This window comes from Phyllobates terribilis, unplaced genomic scaffold (genome assembly GCF_046119375.1).
Source record: "Phyllobates terribilis strain yellow unplaced genomic scaffold, ASM4611937v1 Scaffold_1213__1_contigs__length_355869, whole genome shotgun sequence".
Taxonomy (NCBI): domain Eukaryota; kingdom Metazoa; phylum Chordata; class Amphibia; order Anura; family Dendrobatidae; genus Phyllobates; species Phyllobates terribilis.
In genome coordinates, this window is record NW_027363973.1 from 130914 (window position 1) to 148145 (window position 17232).

Sequence of the window (17232 nt, forward strand, 5' to 3'; positions counted from 1 at the left end):
ATGTTCAAAGTTGCAGAAGCCAGATTACAAGCTCATTTTGGTTCAACTTCAGCAACTGTGCATTGCATTGCCATGTAATGTGATGCAATGCTATCTTTCTAGCTCTCCCTTTTTACTTCCTTTTGGATAAACAGACATATTAGGCAAGCATTTTGGAGCTTTCACCTAAATAACTACAGGTGGTGAGATAAGCTGCACAATATAATTGACCTTTCAGTATATTGTTGCACACACACCATCTATTTAGCAAATGCCCTTGTTATCAACAGCAGCCTTTTAAACTCACCTGAGCTAACAGGTATGTGCGCTGGTTACTCTGCTGCGCTTAAAATTTCTTTTTTGGTTTGCTACAATGCCTTTTCTGAAACGTTGTCTCCTTCTGCTGGAACACTGACTTCTTTCATTTAATGCCTGCAGACTATAAAAGAGAACCCAATCCAAAAAGTTTGGTTGATTAGTCTGTGGCATTCTGTTAAACTGTTGCTTATGGCGGTCTCTGTGACCTTCTCAGCGACATTCAGCCAGCCAGGTATCCTGCCTGCAGTAGATGGAATGTGGCAATGGAACGCTGGCTGCGCGTGTCATAATAGGCTCTGAGCCTTTATATACCTGTGCACAGCAGCAGCCACCTTCAGTCTGCTGCTGGACAGCCAGCAGCAGCAGCAGCAGGAGAGGTATGTAATCAGGAGCCCTCCTGTTAAGGGTAGACAGCTGCTCGTTCCACCCCACCCCGCGCCTTAATTGGTTCTCCTCCCTTCCAACGGTGTTGAGGCGGGTGGGAACAGCAGGGGGTGAAGGTGCTGTGTTTAAAGAGGTGGAGTTATGCAGATCTAAAACGCGTGGATTGCAGCAGCAGCAAGCCGAAAAGTGCAGGCATGTAAGGGATCTAGAGGTTGACAACATGTCTTCTTAACGGGAGTCCAGGAGCTCATCTCCACAAATGGACTTTTCAGGATCCTTGGGTGGCTCCGTAGTTTGAAACCAATTCTGGTTATCGCTTCTCGGCCTTTTGGCTAAGATCAAGTGTAGTATCTGTTCTTATCAGTTTAATATCTGATACGTCCCCTATCTGGGGACCATATATTAAATGGATTTTTAGAACAGGGAGATGGAAAAAGAGCTTCCTCTGTCCACTCCACGCATTGACCTGGTATTGCAGTATCTCCAGGACCGGTGCACCCCTTCTTTAATGCAGTTTCTAAAATCAGAAAGAATTGAATTCAATGTTTTTTGTTCATTTTGCTTGTTTGTCGGATTTTGGGATGGACTCTTTGGCTTTGCTTTTCTTCTCCTCATTGGATTTTTCATGTTCAAAGTTGCAGAAGCCAGATTACAAGCTCATTTTGGTTCAACTTCAGCAACTGTGCATTGCATTGCCATGTAATGTGATGCAATGCTATCTTTCTAGCTCTCCCTTTTTACTTCCTTTTGGATAAACAGACATATTAGGCAAGCATTTTGGAGCTTTCACCTAAATAACTACAGGTGGTGAGATAAGCTGCACAATATAATTGACCTTTCAGTATATTGTTGCACACACACCATCTATTTAGCAAATGCCCTTGTTATCAACAGCAGCCTTTTAAACTCACCTGAGCTAACAGGTATGTGCGCTGGTTACTCTGCTGCGCTTAAAATTTCTTTTTTGGTTTGCTACAATGCCTTTTCTGAAACGTTGTCTCCTTCTGCTGGAACACTGACTTCTTTCATTTAATGCCTGCAGACTATAAAAGAGAACCCAACCCAAAAAGTTTGGTTGATTAGTCTGTGGCATTCTGTTAAACTGTTGCTTATGGCGGTCTCTGTGAGCTTCTCAGCGACATTCAGCCAGCCAGGTATCCTGACTGCAGTAGATGGAATGTGGCAATGGAACGCTGGCTGCGCGTGTCATAATAGGCTCTGAGCCTTTATATACCTGTGCACAGCAGCAGCCACCTTCAGTCTGCTGCTGGACAGCCAGCAGCAGCAGCAGCAGGAGAGGTATGTAATCAGTAGCCCTCCTGCTAAGGGTAGACAGCTGCTCGTTCCACCCCACCCCCCGCCTTAATTGGTTCTCCTCCCTTCCAACGGTGTTGAGGCGGGTGGGAACAGCAGGGGGTGAAGGTGCTGTGTTTAAAGAGGTGGAGTTATGCAGATCTAAAACGCGTGGATTGCAGCAGCAGCAAGCCGAAAAGTGCAGGCATGTAAGGGATCTAGAGGTTGACAACATGTCTTCTTAACGGGAGTCCAGGAGCTCATCTCCACAAATGGACTTTTCAGGATCCTTGGGTGGCTCCGTAGTTTGAAACCAATTCTGGTTATCGCTTCTCGGCCTTTTGGCTAAGATCAAGTGTAGTATCTGTTCTTATCAGTTTAATATCTGATACGTCTCCTATCTGGGGACCATATATTAAATGGATTTTTAGAACAGGGAGATGGAAAAAGAGCTTGCTCTGTCCACTCCACGCATTGACCTGGTATTGCAGTATCTCCAGGACCGGTGCACCCCTTCTTTAATGCAGTTTCTAAAATCAGAAAGAATTGAATTCAATGTTTTTTGTTCATTTTGCTTGTTTGTCGGATTTTGGGATGGACTCTTTGGCTTTGCTTTTCTTCTCCTCATTGGATTTTTCATGTTCAAAGTTGCAGAAGCCAGATTACAAGCTCATTTTGGTTCAACTTCAGCAACTGTGCATTGCATTGCCATGTAATGTGATGCAATGCTATCTTTCTAGCTCTCCCTTTTTACTTCCTTTTGGATAAACAGACATATTAGGCAAGCATTTTGGAGCTTTCACCTAAATAACTACAGGTGGTGAGATAAGCTGCACAATATAATTGACCTTTCAGTATATTGTTGCACACACACCATCTATTTAGAAAATGCCCTTGTTATCAACAGCAGCCTTTTAAACTCACCTGAGCTAACAGGTATGTGCGCTGGTTACTCTGCTGCGCTTAAAATTTCTTTTTTGGTTTGCTACAATGCCTTTTCTGAAACGTTGTCTCCTTCTGCTGGAACACTGACTTCTTTCATTTAATGCCTGCAGACTATAAAAGAGAACCCAACCCAAAAAGTTTGGTTGATTAGTCTGTGGCATTCTGTTAAACTGTTGCTTATGGCGGTCTCTGTGAGCTTCTCAGCGACATTCAGCCAGCCAGGTATCCTGCCTGCAGTAGATGGAATGTGGCAATGGAACGCTGGCTGCGCGTGTCATAATAGGCTCTGAGCCTTTATATACCTGTGCACAGCAGCAGCCACCTTCAGTCTGCTGCTGGACAGCCAGCAGCAGCAGCAGCAGGAGAGGTATGTAATCAGGAGCCCTCCTGCTAAGGGTAGACAGCTGCTCGTTCCACCCCACCCCCCGCCTTAATTGGTTCTCCTCCCTTCCAACGGTGTTGAGGCGGGTGGGAACAGCAGGGGGTGAAGGTGCTGTGTTTAAAGAGGTGGAGTTATGCAGATCTAAAACGCGTGGATTGCAGCAGCAGCAAGCCGAAAAGTGCAGGCATGTAAGGGATCTAGAGGTTGACAACATGTCTTCTTAACGGGAGTCCAGGAGCTCATCTCCACAAATGGACTTTTCAGGATCCTTGGGTGGCTCCGTAGTTTGAAACCAATTCTGGTTATCGCTTCTCGGCCTTTTGGCTAAGATCAAGTGTAGTATCTGTTCTTATCAGTTTAATATCTGATACGTCCCCTATCTGGGGACCATATATTAAATGGATTTTTAGAACAGGGAGATGGAAAAAGAGCTTGCTCTGTCCACTCCACGCATTGACCTGGTATTGCAGTATCTCCAGGACCGGTGCACCCCTTCTTTAATGCAGTTTCTAAAATCAGAAAGAATTGAATTCAATGTTTTTTGTTCATTTTGCTTGTTTGTCGGATTTTGGGATGGACTCTTTGGCTTTGCTTTTCTTCTCCTCATTGGATTTTTCATGTTCAAAGTTGCAGAAGCCAGATTACAAGCTCATTTTGGTTCAACTTCAGCAACTGTGCATTGCATTGCCATGTAATGTGATGCAATGCTATCTTTCTAGCTCTCCCTTTTTACTTCCTTTTGGATAAACAGACATATTAGGCAAGCATTTTGGAGCTTTCACCTAAATAACTACAGGTGGTGAGATAAGCTGCACAATATAATTGACCTTTCAGTATATTGTTGCACACACACCATCTATTTAGCAAATGCCCTTGTTATCAACAGCAGCCTTTTAAACTCACCTGAGCTAACAGGTATGTGCGCTGGTTACTCTGCTGCGCTTAAAATTTCTTTTTTGGTTTGCTACAATGCCTTTTCTGAAACGTTGTCTCCTTCTACTGGAACACTGACTTCTTTCATTTAGTGCCTGCAGACTATAAAAGAGAACCCAACCCAAAAAGTTTGGTTGATTAGTCTGTGGCATTCTGTTAAACTGTTGCTTATGGCGGTCTCTGTGAGCTTCTCAGCGACATTCAGCCAGCCAGGTATCCTGCCTGCAGTAGATGGAATGTGGCAATGGAACGCTGGCTGCGCGTGTCATAATAGGCTCTGAGCCTTTATATACCTGTGCACAGCAGCAGCCACCTTCAGTCTGCTGCTGGACAGCCAGCAGCAGCAGCAGCAGGAGAGGTATGTAATCAGGAGCCCTCCTGCTAAGGGTAGACAGCTGCTCGTTCCACCCCACCCCCCGCCTTAATTGGTTCTCCTCCCTTCCAACGGTGTTGAGGCGGGTGGGAACAGCAGGGGGTGAAGGTGCTGTGTTTAAAGAGGTGGAGTTATGCAGATCTAAAACGCGTGGATTGCAGCAGCAGCAAGCCGAAAAGTGCAGGCATGTAAGGGATCTAGAGGTTGACAACATGTCTTCTTAACGGGAGTCCAGGAGCTCATCTCCACAAATGGACTTTTCAGGATCCTTGGGTGGCTCCGTAGTTTGAAACCAATTCTGGTTATCGCTTCTCGGCCTTTTGGCTAAGATCAAGTGTAGTATCTGTTCTTATCAGTTTAATATCTGATACGTCCCCTATCTGGGGACCATATATTAAATGGATTTTTAGAACAGGGAGATGGAAAAAGAGCTTGCTCTGTCCACTCCACGCATTGACCTGGTATTGCAGTATCTCCAGGACCGGTGCACCCCTTCTTTAATGCAGTTTCTAAAATCAGAAAGAATTGAATTCAATGTTTTTTGTTCATTTTGCTTGTTTGTCGGATTTTGGGATGGACTCTTTGGCTTTGCTTTTCTTCTCCTCATTGGATTTTTCATGTTCAAAGTTGCAGAAGCCAGATTACAAGCTCATTTTGGTTCAACTTCAGCAACTGTGCATTGCATTGCCATGTAATGTGATGCAATGCTATCTTTCTAGCTCTCCCTTTTTACTTCCTTTTGGATAAACAGACATATTAGGCAAGCATTTTGGAGCTTTCACCTAAATAACTACAGGTGGTGAGATAAGCTGCACAATATAATTGACCTTTCAGTATATTGTTGCACACACACCATCTATTTAGCAAATGCCCTTGTTATCAACAGCAGCCTTTTAAACTCACCTGAGCTAACAGGTATGTGCGCTGGTTACTCTGCTGCGCTTAAAATTTCTTTTTTGGTTTGCTACAATGCCTTTTCTGAAACGTTGTCTCCTTCTACTGGAACACTGACTTCTTTCATTTAGTGCCTGCAGACTATAAAAGAGAACCCAACCCAAAAAGTTTGGTTGATTAGTCTGTGGCATTCTGTTAAACTGTTGCTTATGGCGGTCTCTGTGAGCTTCTCAGCGACATTCAGCCAGCCAGGTATCCTGCCTGCAGTAGATGGAATGTGGCAATGGAACGCTGGCTGCGCGTGTCATAATAGGCTCTGAGCCTTTATATACCTGTGCACAGCAGCAGCCACCTTCAGTCTGCTGCTGGACAGCCAGCAGCAGCAGCAGCAGGAGAGGTATGTAATCAGGAGCCCTCCTGCTAAGGGTAGACAGCTGCTCGTTCCACCCCACCCCCCGCCTTAATTGGTTCTCCTCCCTTCCAACGGTGTTGAGGCGGGTGGGAACAGCAGGGGGTGAAGGTGCTGTGTTTAAAGAGGTGGAGTTATGCAGATCTAAAACGCGTGGATTGCAGCAGCAGCAAGCCGAAAAGTGCAGGCATGTAAGGGATCTAGAGGTTGACAACATGTCTTCTTAACGGGAGTCCAGGAGCTCATCTCCACAAATGGACTTTTCAGGATCCTTGGGTGGCTCCGTAGTTTGAAACCAATTCTGGTTATCGCTTCTCGGCCTTTTGGCTAAGATCAAGTGTAGTATCTGTTCTTATCAGTTTAATATCTGATACGTCCCCTATCTGGGGACCATATATTAAATGGATTTTTAGAACAGGGAGATGGAAAAAGAGCTTGCTCTGTCCACTCCACGCATTGACCTGGTATTGCAGTATCTCCAGGACCGGTGCACCCCTTCTTTAATGCAGTTTCTAAAATCAGAAAGAATTGAATTCAATGTTTTTTGTTCATTTTGCTTGTTTGTCGGATTTTGGGATGGACTCTTTGGCTTTGCTTTTCTTCTCCTCATTGGATTTTTCATGTTCAAAGTTGCAGAAGCCAGATTACAAGCTCATTTTGGTTCAACTTCAGCAACTGTGCATTGCATTGCCATGTAATGTGATGCAATGCTATCTTTCTAGCTCTCCCTTTTTACTTCCTTTTGGATAAACAGACATATTAGGCAAGCATTTTGGAGCTTTCACCTAAATAACTACAGGTGGTGAGATAAGCTGCACAATATAATTGACCTTTCAGTATATTGTTGCACACACACCATCTATTTAGCAAATGCCCTTGTTATCAACAGCAGCCTTTTAAACTCACCTGAGCTAACAGGTATGTGCGCTGGTTACTCTGCTGCGCTTAAAATTTCTTTTTTGGTTTGCTACAATGCCTTTTCTGAAACGTTGTCTCCTTCTGCTGGAACACTGACTTCTTTCATTTAATGCCTGCAGACTATAAAAGAGAACCCAACCCAAAAAGTTTGGTTGATTAGTCTGTGGCATTCTGTTAAACTGTTGCTTATGGCGGTCTCTGTGAGCTTCTCAGCGACATTCAGCCAGCCAGGTATCCTGCCTGCAGTAGATGGAATGTGGCAATGGAACGCTGGCTGCGCGTGTCATAATAGGCTCTGAGCCTTTATATACCTGTGCACAGCAGCAGCCACCTTCAGTCTGCTGCTGGACAGCCAGCAGCAGCAGCAGCAGGAGAGGTATGTAATCAGGAGCCCTCCTGCTAAGGGTAGACAGCTGCTCGTTCCACCCCACCCCCCGCCTTAATTGGTTCTCCTCCCTTCCAACGGTGTTGAGGCGGGTGGGAACAGCAGGGGGTGAAGGTGCTGTGTTTAAAGAGGTGGAGTTATGCAGATCTAAAACGCGTGGATTGCAGCAGCAGCAAGCCGAAAAGTGCAGGCATGTAAGGGATCTAGAGGTTGACAACATGTCTTCTTAACGGGAGTCCAGGAGCTCATCTCCACAAATGGACTTTTCAGGATCCTTGGGTGGCTCCGTAGTTTGAAACCAATTCTGGTTATCGCTTCTCGGCCTTTTGGCTAAGATCAAGTGTAGTATCTGTTCTTATCAGTTTAATATCTGATACGTCCCCTATCTGGGGACCATATATTAAATGGATTTTTAGAACAGGGAGATGGAAAAAGAGCTTGCTCTGTCCACTCCACGCATTGACCTGGTATTGCAGTATCTCCAGGACCGGTGCACCCCTTCTTTAATGCAGTTTCTAAAATCAGAAAGAATTGAATTCAATGTTTTTTGTTCATTTTGCTTGTTTGTCGGATTTTGGGATGGACTCTTTGGCTTTGCTTTTCTTCTCCTCATTGGATTTTTCATGTTCAAAGTTGCAGAAGCCAGATTACAAGCTCATTTTGGTTCAACTTCAGCAACTGTGCATTGCATTGCCATGTAATGTGATGCAATGCTATCTTTCTAGCTCTCCCTTTTTACTTCCTTTTGGATAAACAGACATATTAGGCAAGCATTTTGGAGCTTTCACCTAAATAACTACAGGTGGTGAGATAAGCTGCACAATATAATTGACCTTTCAGTATATTGTTGCACACACACCATCTATTTAGCAAATGCCCTTGTTATCAACAGCAGCCTTTTAAACTCACCTGAGCTAACAGGTATGTGCGCTGGTTACTCTGCTGCGCTTAAAATTTCTTTTTTGGTTTGCTACAATGCCTTTTCTGAAACGTTGTCTCCTTCTGCTGGAACACTGACTTCTTTCATTTAATGCCTGCAGACTATAAAAGAGAACCCAACCCAAAAAGTTTGGTTGATTAGTCTGTGGCATTCTGTTAAACTGTTGCTTATGGCGGTCTCTGTGAGCTTCTCAGCGACATTCAGCCAGCCAGGTATCCTGCCTGCAGTAGATGGAATGTGGCAATGGAACGCTGGCTGCGCGTGTCATAATAGGCTCTGAGCCTTTATATACCTGTGCACAGCAGCAGCCACCTTCAGTCTGCTGCTGGACAGCCAGCAGCAGCAGCAGCAGGAGAGGTATGTAATCAGGAGCCCTCCTGCTAAGGGTAGACAGCTGCTCGTTCCACCCCACCCCCCGCCTTAATTGGTTCTCCTCCCTTCCAACGGTGTTGAGGCGGGTGGGAACAGCAGGGGGTGAAGGTGCTGTGTTTAAAGAGGTGGAGTTATGCAGATCTAAAACGCGTGGATTGCAGCAGCAGCAAGCCGAAAAGTGCAGGCATGTAAGGGATCTAGAGGTTGACAACATGTCTTCTTAATGGGAGTCCAGGAGCTCATCTCCACAAATGGACTTTTCAGGATCCTTGGGTGGCTCCGTAGTTTGAAACCAATTCTGGTTATCGCTTCTCGGCCTTTTGGCTAAGATCAAGTGTAGTATCTGTTCTTATCAGTTTAATATCTGATACGTCCCCTATCTGGGGACCATATATTAAATGGATTTTTAGAACAGGGAGATGGAAAAAGAGCTTGCTCTGTCCACTCCACGCATTGACCTGGTATTGCAGTATCTCCAGGACCGGTGCACCCCTTCTTTAATGCAGTTTCTAAAATCAGAAAGAATTGAATTCAATGTTTTTTGTTCATTTTGCTTGTTTGTCGGATTTTGGGATGGACTCTTTGGCTTTGCTTTTCTTCTCCTCATTGGATTTTTCATGTTCAAAGTTGCAGAAGCCAGATTACAAGCTCATTTTGGTTCAACTTCAGCAACTGTGCATTGCATTGCCATGTAATGTGATGCAATGCTATCTTTCTAGCTCTCCCTTTTTACTTCCTTTTGGATAAACAGACATATTAGGCAAGCATTTTGGAGCTTTCACCTAAATAACTACAGGTGGTGAGATAAGCTGCACAATATAATTGACCTTTCAGTATATTGTTGCACACACACCATCTATTTAGCAAATGCCCTTGTTATCAACAGCAGCCTTTTAAACTCACCTGAGCTAACAGGTATGTGCGCTGGTTACTCTGCTGCGCTTAAAATTTCTTTTTTGGTTTGCTACAATGCCTTTTCTGAAACGTTGTCTCCTTCTGCTGGAACACTGACTTCTTTCATTTAATGCCTGCAGACTATAAAAGAGAACCCAACCCAAAAAGTTTGGTTGATTAGTCTGTGGCATTCTGTTAAACTGTTGCTTATGGCGGTCTCTGTGAGCTTCTCAGCGACATTCAGCCAGCCAGGTATCCTGCCTGCAGTAGATGGAATGTGGCAATGGAACGCTGGCTGCACGTGTCATAATAGGCTCTGAGCCTTTATATACCTGTGCACAGCAGCAGCCACCTTCAGTCTGCTGCTGGACAGCCAGCAGTAGCAGCAGCAGGAGAGGTATGTAATCAGGAGCCCTCCTGCTAAGGGTAGACAGCTGCTCGTTCCACCCCACCCCCCGCCTTAATTGGTTCTCCTCCCTTCCAACGGTGTTGAGGCGGGTGGGAACAGCAGGGGGTGAAGGTGCTGTGTTTAAAGAGGTGGAGTTATGCAGATCTAAAACGCGTGGATTGCAGCAGCAGCAAGCCGAAAAGTGCAGGCATGTAAGGGATCTAGAGGTTGACAACATGTCTTCTTAACGGGAGTCCAGGAGCTCATCTCCACAAATGGACTTTTCAGGATCCTTGGGTGGCTCCGTAGTTTGAAACCAATTCTGGTTATCGCTTCTCGGCCTTTTGGCTAAGATCAAGTGTAGTATCTGTTCTTATCAGTTTAATATCTGATACGTCCCCTATCTGGGGACCATATATTAAATGGATTTTTAGAACAGGGAGATGGAAAAAGAGCTTGCTCTGTCCACTCCACGCATTGACCTGGTATTGCAGTATCTCCAGGACCGGTGCACCCCTTCTTTAATGCAGTTTCTAAAATCAGAAAGAATTGAATTCAATGTTTTTTGTTCATTTTGCTTGTTTGTCGGATTTTGGGATGGACTCTTTGGCTTTGCTTTTCTTCTCCTCATTGGATTTTTCATGTTCAAAGTTGCAGAAGCCAGATTACAAGCTCATTTTGGTTCAACTTCAGCAACTGTGCATTGCATTGCCATGTAATGTGATGCAATGCTATCTTTCTAGCTCTCCCTTTTTACTTCCTTTTGGATAAACAGACATATTAGGCAAGCATTTTGGAGCTTTCACCTAAATAACTACAGGTGGTGAGATAAGCTGCACAATATAATTGACCTTTCAGTATATTGTTGCACACACACCATCTATTTAGCAAATGCCCTTGTTATCAACAGCAGCCTTTTAAATTCACCTGAGCTAACAGGTATGTGCGCTGGTTACTCTGCTGCGCTTAAAATTTCTTTTTTGGTTTGCTACAATGCCTTTTCTGAAACGTTGTCTCCTTCTGCTGGAACACTGACTTCTTTCATTTAATGCCTGCAGACTATAAAAGAGAACCCAACCCAAAAAGTTTGGTTGATTAGTCTATGGCATTCTGTTAAACTGTTGCTTATGGCGGTCTCTGTGAGCTTCTCAGCGACATTCAGCCAGCCAGGTATCCTGCCTGCAGTAGATGGAATGTGGCAATGGAACGCTGGCTGCGCGTGTCATAATAGGCCCTGAGCCTTTATATACCTGTGCACAGCAGCAGCCACCTTCAGTCTGCTGCTGGACAGCCAGCAGCAGCAGCAGCAGGAGAGGTATGTAATCAGGAGCCCTCCTGCTAAGGGTAGACAGCTGCTCGTTCCACCCCACCCCCCGCCTTAATTGGTTCTCCTCCCTTCCAACGGTGTTGAGGCGGGTGGGAACAGCAGGGGGTGAAGGTGCTGTGTTTAAAGAGGTGGAGTTATGCAGATCTAAAACGCGTGGATTGCAGCAGCAGCAAGCCGAAAAGTGCAGGCATGTAAGGGATCTAGAGGTTGACAACATGTCTTCTTAACGGGAGTCCAGGAGCTCATCTCCACAAATGGACTTTTCAGGATCCTTGGGTGGCTCCGTAGTTTGAAACCAATTCTGGTTATCGCTTCTCGGCCTTTTGGCTAAGATCAAGTGTAGTATCTGTTCTTATCAGTTTAATATCTGATACGTCCCCTATCTGGGGACCATATATTAAATGGATTTTTAGAACAGGGAGATGGAAAAAGAGCTTGCTCTGTCCACTCCACGCATTGACCTGGTATTGCAGTATCTCCAGGACCGGTGCACCCCTTCTTTAATGCAGTTTCTAAAATCAGAAAGAATTGAATTCAATGTTTTTTGTTCATTTTGCTTGTTTGTCGGATTTTGGGATGGACTCTTTGGCTTTGCTTTTCTTCTCCTCATTGGATTTTTCATGTTCAAAGTTGCAGAAGCCAGATTACAAGCTCATTTTGGTTCAACTTCAGCAACTGTGCATTGCATTGCCATGTAATGTGATGCAATGCTATCTTTCTAGCTCTCCCTTTTTACTTCCTTTTGGATAAACAGACATATTAGGCAAGCATTTTGGAGCTTTCACCTAAATAACTACAGGTGGTGAGATAAGCTGCACAATATAATTGACCTTTCAGTATATTGTTGCACACACACCATCTATTTAGCAAATGCCCTTGTTATCAACAGCAGCCTTTTAAACTCACCTGAGCTAACAGGTATGTGCGCTGGTTACTCTGCTGCGCTTAAAATTTCTTTTTTGGTTTGCCACAATGCCTTTTCTGAAACGTTGTCTCCTTCTGCTGGAACACTGACTTCTTTCATTTAATGCCTGCAGACTATAAAAGAGAACCCAACCCAAAAAGTTTGGTTGATTAGTCTGTGGCATTCTGTTAAACTGTTGCTTATGGCGGTCTCTGTGAGCTTCTCAGCGACATTCAGCCAGCCAGGTATCCTGCCTGCAGTAGATGGAATGTGGCAATGGAACGCTGGCTGCGCGTGTCATAATAGGCTCTGAGCCTTTATATACCTGTGCACAGCAGCAGCCACCTTCAGTCTGCTGCTGGACAGCCAGCAGCAGCAGCAGCAGGAGAGGTATGTAATCAGGAGCCCTCCTGCTAAGGGTAGACAGCTGCTCGTTCCACCCCACCCCCCGCCTTAATTGGTTCTCCTCCCTTCCAACGGTGTTGAGGCGGGTGGGAACAGCAGGGGGTGAAGGTGCTGTGTTTAAAGAGGTGGAGTTATGCAGATCTAAAACGCGTGGATTGCAGCAGCAGCAAGCCGAAAAGTGCAGGCATGTAAGGGATCTAGAGGTTGACAACATGTCTTCTTAACGGGAGTCCAGGAGCTCATCTCCACAAATGGACTTTTCAGGATCCTTGGGTGGCTCCGTAGTTTGAAACCAATTCTGGTTATCGCTTCTCGGCCTTTTTGCTAAGATCAAGTGTAGTATCTGTTCTTATCAGTTTAATATCTGATACGTCCCCTATCTGGGGACCATATATTAAATGGATTTTTAGAACAGGGAGATGGAAAAAGAGCTTGCTCTGTCCACTCCACGCATTGACCTGGTATTGCAGTATCTCCAGGACCGGTGCACCCCTTCTTTAATGCAGTTTCTAAAATCAGAAAGAATTGAATTCAATGTTTTTTGTTCATTTTGCTTGTTTGTCGGATTTTGGGATGGACTCTTTGGCTTTGCTTTTCTTCTCCTCATTGGATTTTTCATGTTCAAAGTTGCAGAAGCCAGATTACAAGCTCATTTTGGTTCAACTTCAGCAACTGTGCATTGCATTGCCATGTAATGTGATGCAATGCTATCTTTCTAGCTCTCCCTTTTTACTTCCTTTTGGATAAACAGACATATTAGGCAAGCATTTTGGAGCTTTCACCTAAATAACTACAGGTGGTGAGATAAGCTGCACAATATAATTGACCTTTCAGTATATTGTTGCACACACACCATCTATTTAGCAAATGCCCTTGTTATCAACAGCAGCCTTTTAAACTCACCTGAGCTAACAGGTATGTGCGCTGGTTACTCTGCTGCGCTTAAAATTTCTTTTTTGGTTTGCTACAATGCCTTTTCTGAAACGTTGTCTCCTTCTGCTGGAACACTGACTTCTTTCATTTAATGCCTGCAGACTATAAAAGAGAACCCAACCCAAAAAGTTTGGTTGATTAGTCTGTGGCATTCTGTTAAACTGTTGCTTATGGCGGTCTCTGTGAGCTTCTCAGCGACATTCAGCCAGCCAGGTATCCTGCCTGCAGTAGATGGAATGTGGCAATGGAACGCTGGCTGCGCGTGTCATAATAGGCTCTGAGCCTTTATATACCTGTGCACAGCAGCAGCCACCTTCAGTCTGCTGCTGGACAGCCAGCAGCAGCAGCAGCAGGAGAGGTATGTAGTCAGGAGCCCTCCTGCTAAGGGTAGACAGCTGCTCGTTCCACCCCACCCCCCGCCTTAATTGGTTCTCCTCCCTTCCAACGGTGTTGAGGCGGGTGGGAACAGCAGGGGGTGAAGGTGCTGTGTTTAAAGAGGTGGAGTTATGCAGATCTAAAACGCGTGGATTGCAGCAGCAGCAAGCCGAAAAGTGCAGGCATGTAAGGGATCTAGAGGTTGACAACATGTCTTCTTAACGGGAGTCCAGGAGCTCATCTCCACAATTGGACTTTTCAGGATCCTTGGGTGGCTCCGTAGTTTGAAACCAATTCTGGTTATCGCTTCTCGGCCTTTTGGGTAAGATCAAGTGTAGTATCTGTTCTTATCAGTTTAATATCTGATACGTCCCCTATCTGGGGACCATATATTAAATGGATTTTTAGAACAGGGAGATGGAAAAAGAGCTTGCTCTGTCCACTCCACGCATTGACCTGGTATTGCAGTATCTCCAGGACCGGTGCACCCCTTCTTTAATGCAGTTTCTAAAATCAGAAAGAATTGAATTCAATGTTTTTTGTTCATTTTGCTTGTTTGTCGGATTTTGGGATGGACTCTTTGGCTTTGCTTTTCTTCTCCTCATTGGATTTTTCATGTTCAAAGTTGCAGAAGCCAGATTACAAGCTCATTTTGGTTCAACTTCAGCAACTGTGCATTGCATTGCCATGTAATGTGATGCAATGCTATCTTTCTAGCTCTCCCTTTTTACTTCCTTTTGGATAAACAGACATATTAGGCAAGCATTTTGGAGCTTTCACCTAAATAACTACAGGTGGTGAGATAAGCTGCACAATATAATTGACCTTTCAGTATATTGTTGCACACACACCATCTATTTAGCAAATGCCCTTGTTATCAACAGCAGCCTTTTAAACTCACCTGAGCTAACAGGTATGTGCGCTGGTTACTCTGCTGCGCTTAAAATTTCTTTTTTGGTTTGCTACAATGCCTTTTCTGAAACGTTGTCTCCTTCTGCTGGAACACTGACTTCTTTCATTTAATGCCTGCAGACTATAAAAGAGAACCCAACCCAAAAAGTTTGGTTGATTAGTCTGTGGCATTCTGTTAAACTGTTGCTTATGGCGGTCTCTGTGAGCTTCTCAGCGACATTCAGCCAGCCAGGTATCCTGCCTGCAGTAGATGGAATGTGGCAATGGAACGCTGGCTGCGCGTGTCATAATAGGCTCTGAGCCTTTATATACCTGTGCACAGCAGCAGCCACCTTCAGTCTGCTGCTGGACAGCCAGCAGCAGCAGCAGCAGGAGAGGTATGTAATCAGGAGCCCTCCTGCTAAGGGTAGACAGCTGCTCGTTCCACCCCACCCCCCGCCTTAATTGGTTCTCCTCCCTTCCAACGGAGTTGAGGCGGGTGGGAACAGCAGGGGGTGAAGGTGCTGTGTTTAAAGAGGTGGAGTTATGCAGATCTAAAACGCGTGGATTGCAGCAGCAGCAAGCCGAAAAGTGCAGGCATGTAAGGGATCTAGAGGTTGACAACATGTCTTCTTAACGGGAGTCCAGGAGCTCATCTCCACAAATGGACTTTTCAGGATCCTTGGGTGGCTCCGTAGTTTGAAACCAATTCTGGTTATCGCTTCTCGGCCTTTTGGCTAAGATCAAGTGTAGTATCTGTTCTTATCAGTTTAATATCTGATACGTCCCCTATCTGGGGACCATATATTAAATGGATTTTTAGAACAGGGAGATGGAAAAAGAGCTTGCTCTGTCCACTCCACGCATTGACCTGGTATTGCAGTATCTCCAGGACCGGTGCACCCCTTCTTTAATGCAGTTTCTAAAATCAGAAAGAATTGAATTCAATGTTTTTTGTTCATTTTGCTTGTTTGTCGGATTTTGGGATGGACTCTTTGGCTTTGCTTTTCTTCTCCTCATTGGATTTTTCATGTTCAAAGTTGCAGAAGCCAGATTACAAGCTCATTTTGGTTCAACTTCAGCAACTGTGCATTGCATTGCCATGTAATGTGATGCAATGCTATCTTTCTAGCTCTCCCTTTTTACTTCCTTTTGGATAAACAGACATATTAGGCAAGCATTTTGGAGCTTTCACCTAAATAACTACAGGTGGTGAGATAAGCTGCACAATATAATTGACCTTTCAGTATATTGTTGCACACACACCATCTATTTAGCAAATGCCCTTGTTATCAACAGCAGCCTTTTAAACTCACCTGAGCTAACAGGTATGTGCGCTGGTTACTCTGCTGCGCTTAAAATTTCTTTTTTGGTTTGCTACAATGCCTTTTCTGAAACGTTGTCTCCTTCTGCTGGAACACTGACTTCTTTCATTTAATGCCTGCAGACTATAAAAGAGAACCCAACCCAAAAAGTTTGGTTGATTAGTCTGTGGCATTCTGTTAAACTGTTGCTTATGGCGGTCTCTGTGAGCTTCTCAGCGACATTCAGCCAGCCAGGTATCCTGCCTGCAGTAGATGGAATGTGGCAATGGAACGCTGGCTGCGCGTGTCATAATAGGCTCTGAGCCTTTATATACCTGTGCACAGCAGCAGCCACCTTCAGTCTGCTGCTGGACAGCCAGCAGCAGCAGCAGCAGGAGAGGTATGTAATCAGGAGCCCTCCTGCTAAGGGTAGACAGCTGCTCGTTCCACCCCACCCCCCGCCTTAATTGGTTCTCCTCCCTTCCAACGGTGTTGAGGCGGGTGAGAACAGCAGGGGGTGAAGGTGCTGTGTTTAAAGAGGTGGAGTTATGCAGATCTAAAACGCGTGGATTGCAGCAGCAGCAAGCCGAAAAGTGCAGGCATGTAAGGGATCTAGAGGTTGACAACATGTCTTCTTAACGGGAGTCCAGGAGCTCATCTCCACAAATGGACTTTTCAGGATCCTTGGGTGGCTCCGTAGTTTGAAACCAATTCTGGTTATCGCTTCTCGGCCTTTTGGCTAAGATCAAGTGTAGTATCTGTTCTTATCAGTTTAATATCTGATACGTCCCCTATCTGGGGACCATATATTAAATGGATTTTTAGAACAGGGAGATGGAAAAAGAGCTTGCTCTGTCCACTCCACGCATTGACCTGGTATTGCAGTATCTCCAGGACCGGTGCACCCCTTCTTTAATGCAGTTTCTAAAATCAGGAAGAATTGAATTCAATGTTTTTTGTTCATTTTGCTTGTTTGTCGGATTTTGGGATGGACTCTTTGGCTTTGCTTTTCTTCTCCTCATTGGATTTTTCATGTTCAAAGTTGCAGAAGCCAGATTACAAGCTCATTTTGGTTCAACTTCAGCAACTGTGCATTGCATTGTCATGTAATGTGATGCAATGCTATCTTTCTAGCTCTCCCTTTTTACTTCCTTTTGGATAAACAGACATATTAGGCAAGCATTTTGGAGCTTTCACCTAAATAACTACAGGTGGTGAGATAAGCTGCACAATATAATTGACCTTTCAGTATATTGTTGCACACACACCATCTATTTAGCAAATGC

The 17232-nt window shown here is 44.8% G+C and overlaps 13 non-coding genes across 13 annotated transcripts; all 13 read left to right on the forward strand.

Moving 5' to 3' along the window:
• Positions 1–993: 993 nt before the first annotated feature.
• On the forward strand, positions 994–1184 carry LOC141243321 (U2 spliceosomal RNA). The gene has a single exon (XR_012307608.1). It is a non-coding gene; the product is annotated as a U2 spliceosomal RNA (small nuclear RNA).
• A 1115-nt stretch (positions 1185–2299) lies between these two features.
• LOC141243296 (U2 spliceosomal RNA) lies at positions 2300–2490 on the forward strand. Its single transcript, XR_012307585.1, has one exon. It is a non-coding gene; the product is annotated as a U2 spliceosomal RNA (small nuclear RNA).
• Positions 2491–3605: 1115 nt separating this feature from the next.
• On the forward strand, positions 3606–3796 carry LOC141243173 (U2 spliceosomal RNA). The gene has a single exon (XR_012307471.1). It is a non-coding gene; the product is annotated as a U2 spliceosomal RNA (small nuclear RNA).
• A 1115-nt stretch (positions 3797–4911) lies between these two features.
• On the forward strand, positions 4912–5102 carry LOC141243174 (U2 spliceosomal RNA). The gene has a single exon (XR_012307472.1). It is a non-coding gene; the product is annotated as a U2 spliceosomal RNA (small nuclear RNA).
• A 1115-nt stretch (positions 5103–6217) lies between these two features.
• On the forward strand, positions 6218–6408 carry LOC141243176 (U2 spliceosomal RNA). Its single transcript, XR_012307474.1, has one exon. It is a non-coding gene; the product is annotated as a U2 spliceosomal RNA (small nuclear RNA).
• A 1115-nt stretch (positions 6409–7523) lies between these two features.
• Positions 7524–7714, forward strand: LOC141243177 (U2 spliceosomal RNA). Its single transcript, XR_012307475.1, has one exon. It is a non-coding gene; the product is annotated as a U2 spliceosomal RNA (small nuclear RNA).
• A 1115-nt stretch (positions 7715–8829) lies between these two features.
• Positions 8830–9020, forward strand: LOC141243178 (U2 spliceosomal RNA). Its single transcript, XR_012307476.1, has one exon. It is a non-coding gene; the product is annotated as a U2 spliceosomal RNA (small nuclear RNA).
• Positions 9021–10135: 1115 nt separating this feature from the next.
• LOC141243179 (U2 spliceosomal RNA) lies at positions 10136–10326 on the forward strand. The gene has a single exon (XR_012307477.1). It is a non-coding gene; the product is annotated as a U2 spliceosomal RNA (small nuclear RNA).
• Positions 10327–11441: 1115 nt separating this feature from the next.
• On the forward strand, positions 11442–11632 carry LOC141243180 (U2 spliceosomal RNA). Its single transcript, XR_012307478.1, has one exon. It is a non-coding gene; the product is annotated as a U2 spliceosomal RNA (small nuclear RNA).
• Positions 11633–12747: 1115 nt separating this feature from the next.
• On the forward strand, positions 12748–12938 carry LOC141243316 (U2 spliceosomal RNA). The gene has a single exon (XR_012307603.1). It is a non-coding gene; the product is annotated as a U2 spliceosomal RNA (small nuclear RNA).
• A 1115-nt stretch (positions 12939–14053) lies between these two features.
• On the forward strand, positions 14054–14244 carry LOC141243324 (U2 spliceosomal RNA). Its single transcript, XR_012307611.1, has one exon. It is a non-coding gene; the product is annotated as a U2 spliceosomal RNA (small nuclear RNA).
• A 1115-nt stretch (positions 14245–15359) lies between these two features.
• On the forward strand, positions 15360–15550 carry LOC141243181 (U2 spliceosomal RNA). The gene has a single exon (XR_012307479.1). It is a non-coding gene; the product is annotated as a U2 spliceosomal RNA (small nuclear RNA).
• A 1115-nt stretch (positions 15551–16665) lies between these two features.
• On the forward strand, positions 16666–16856 carry LOC141243182 (U2 spliceosomal RNA). The gene has a single exon (XR_012307480.1). It is a non-coding gene; the product is annotated as a U2 spliceosomal RNA (small nuclear RNA).
• The last annotated feature ends 376 nt before the right edge of the window (positions 16857–17232 follow it).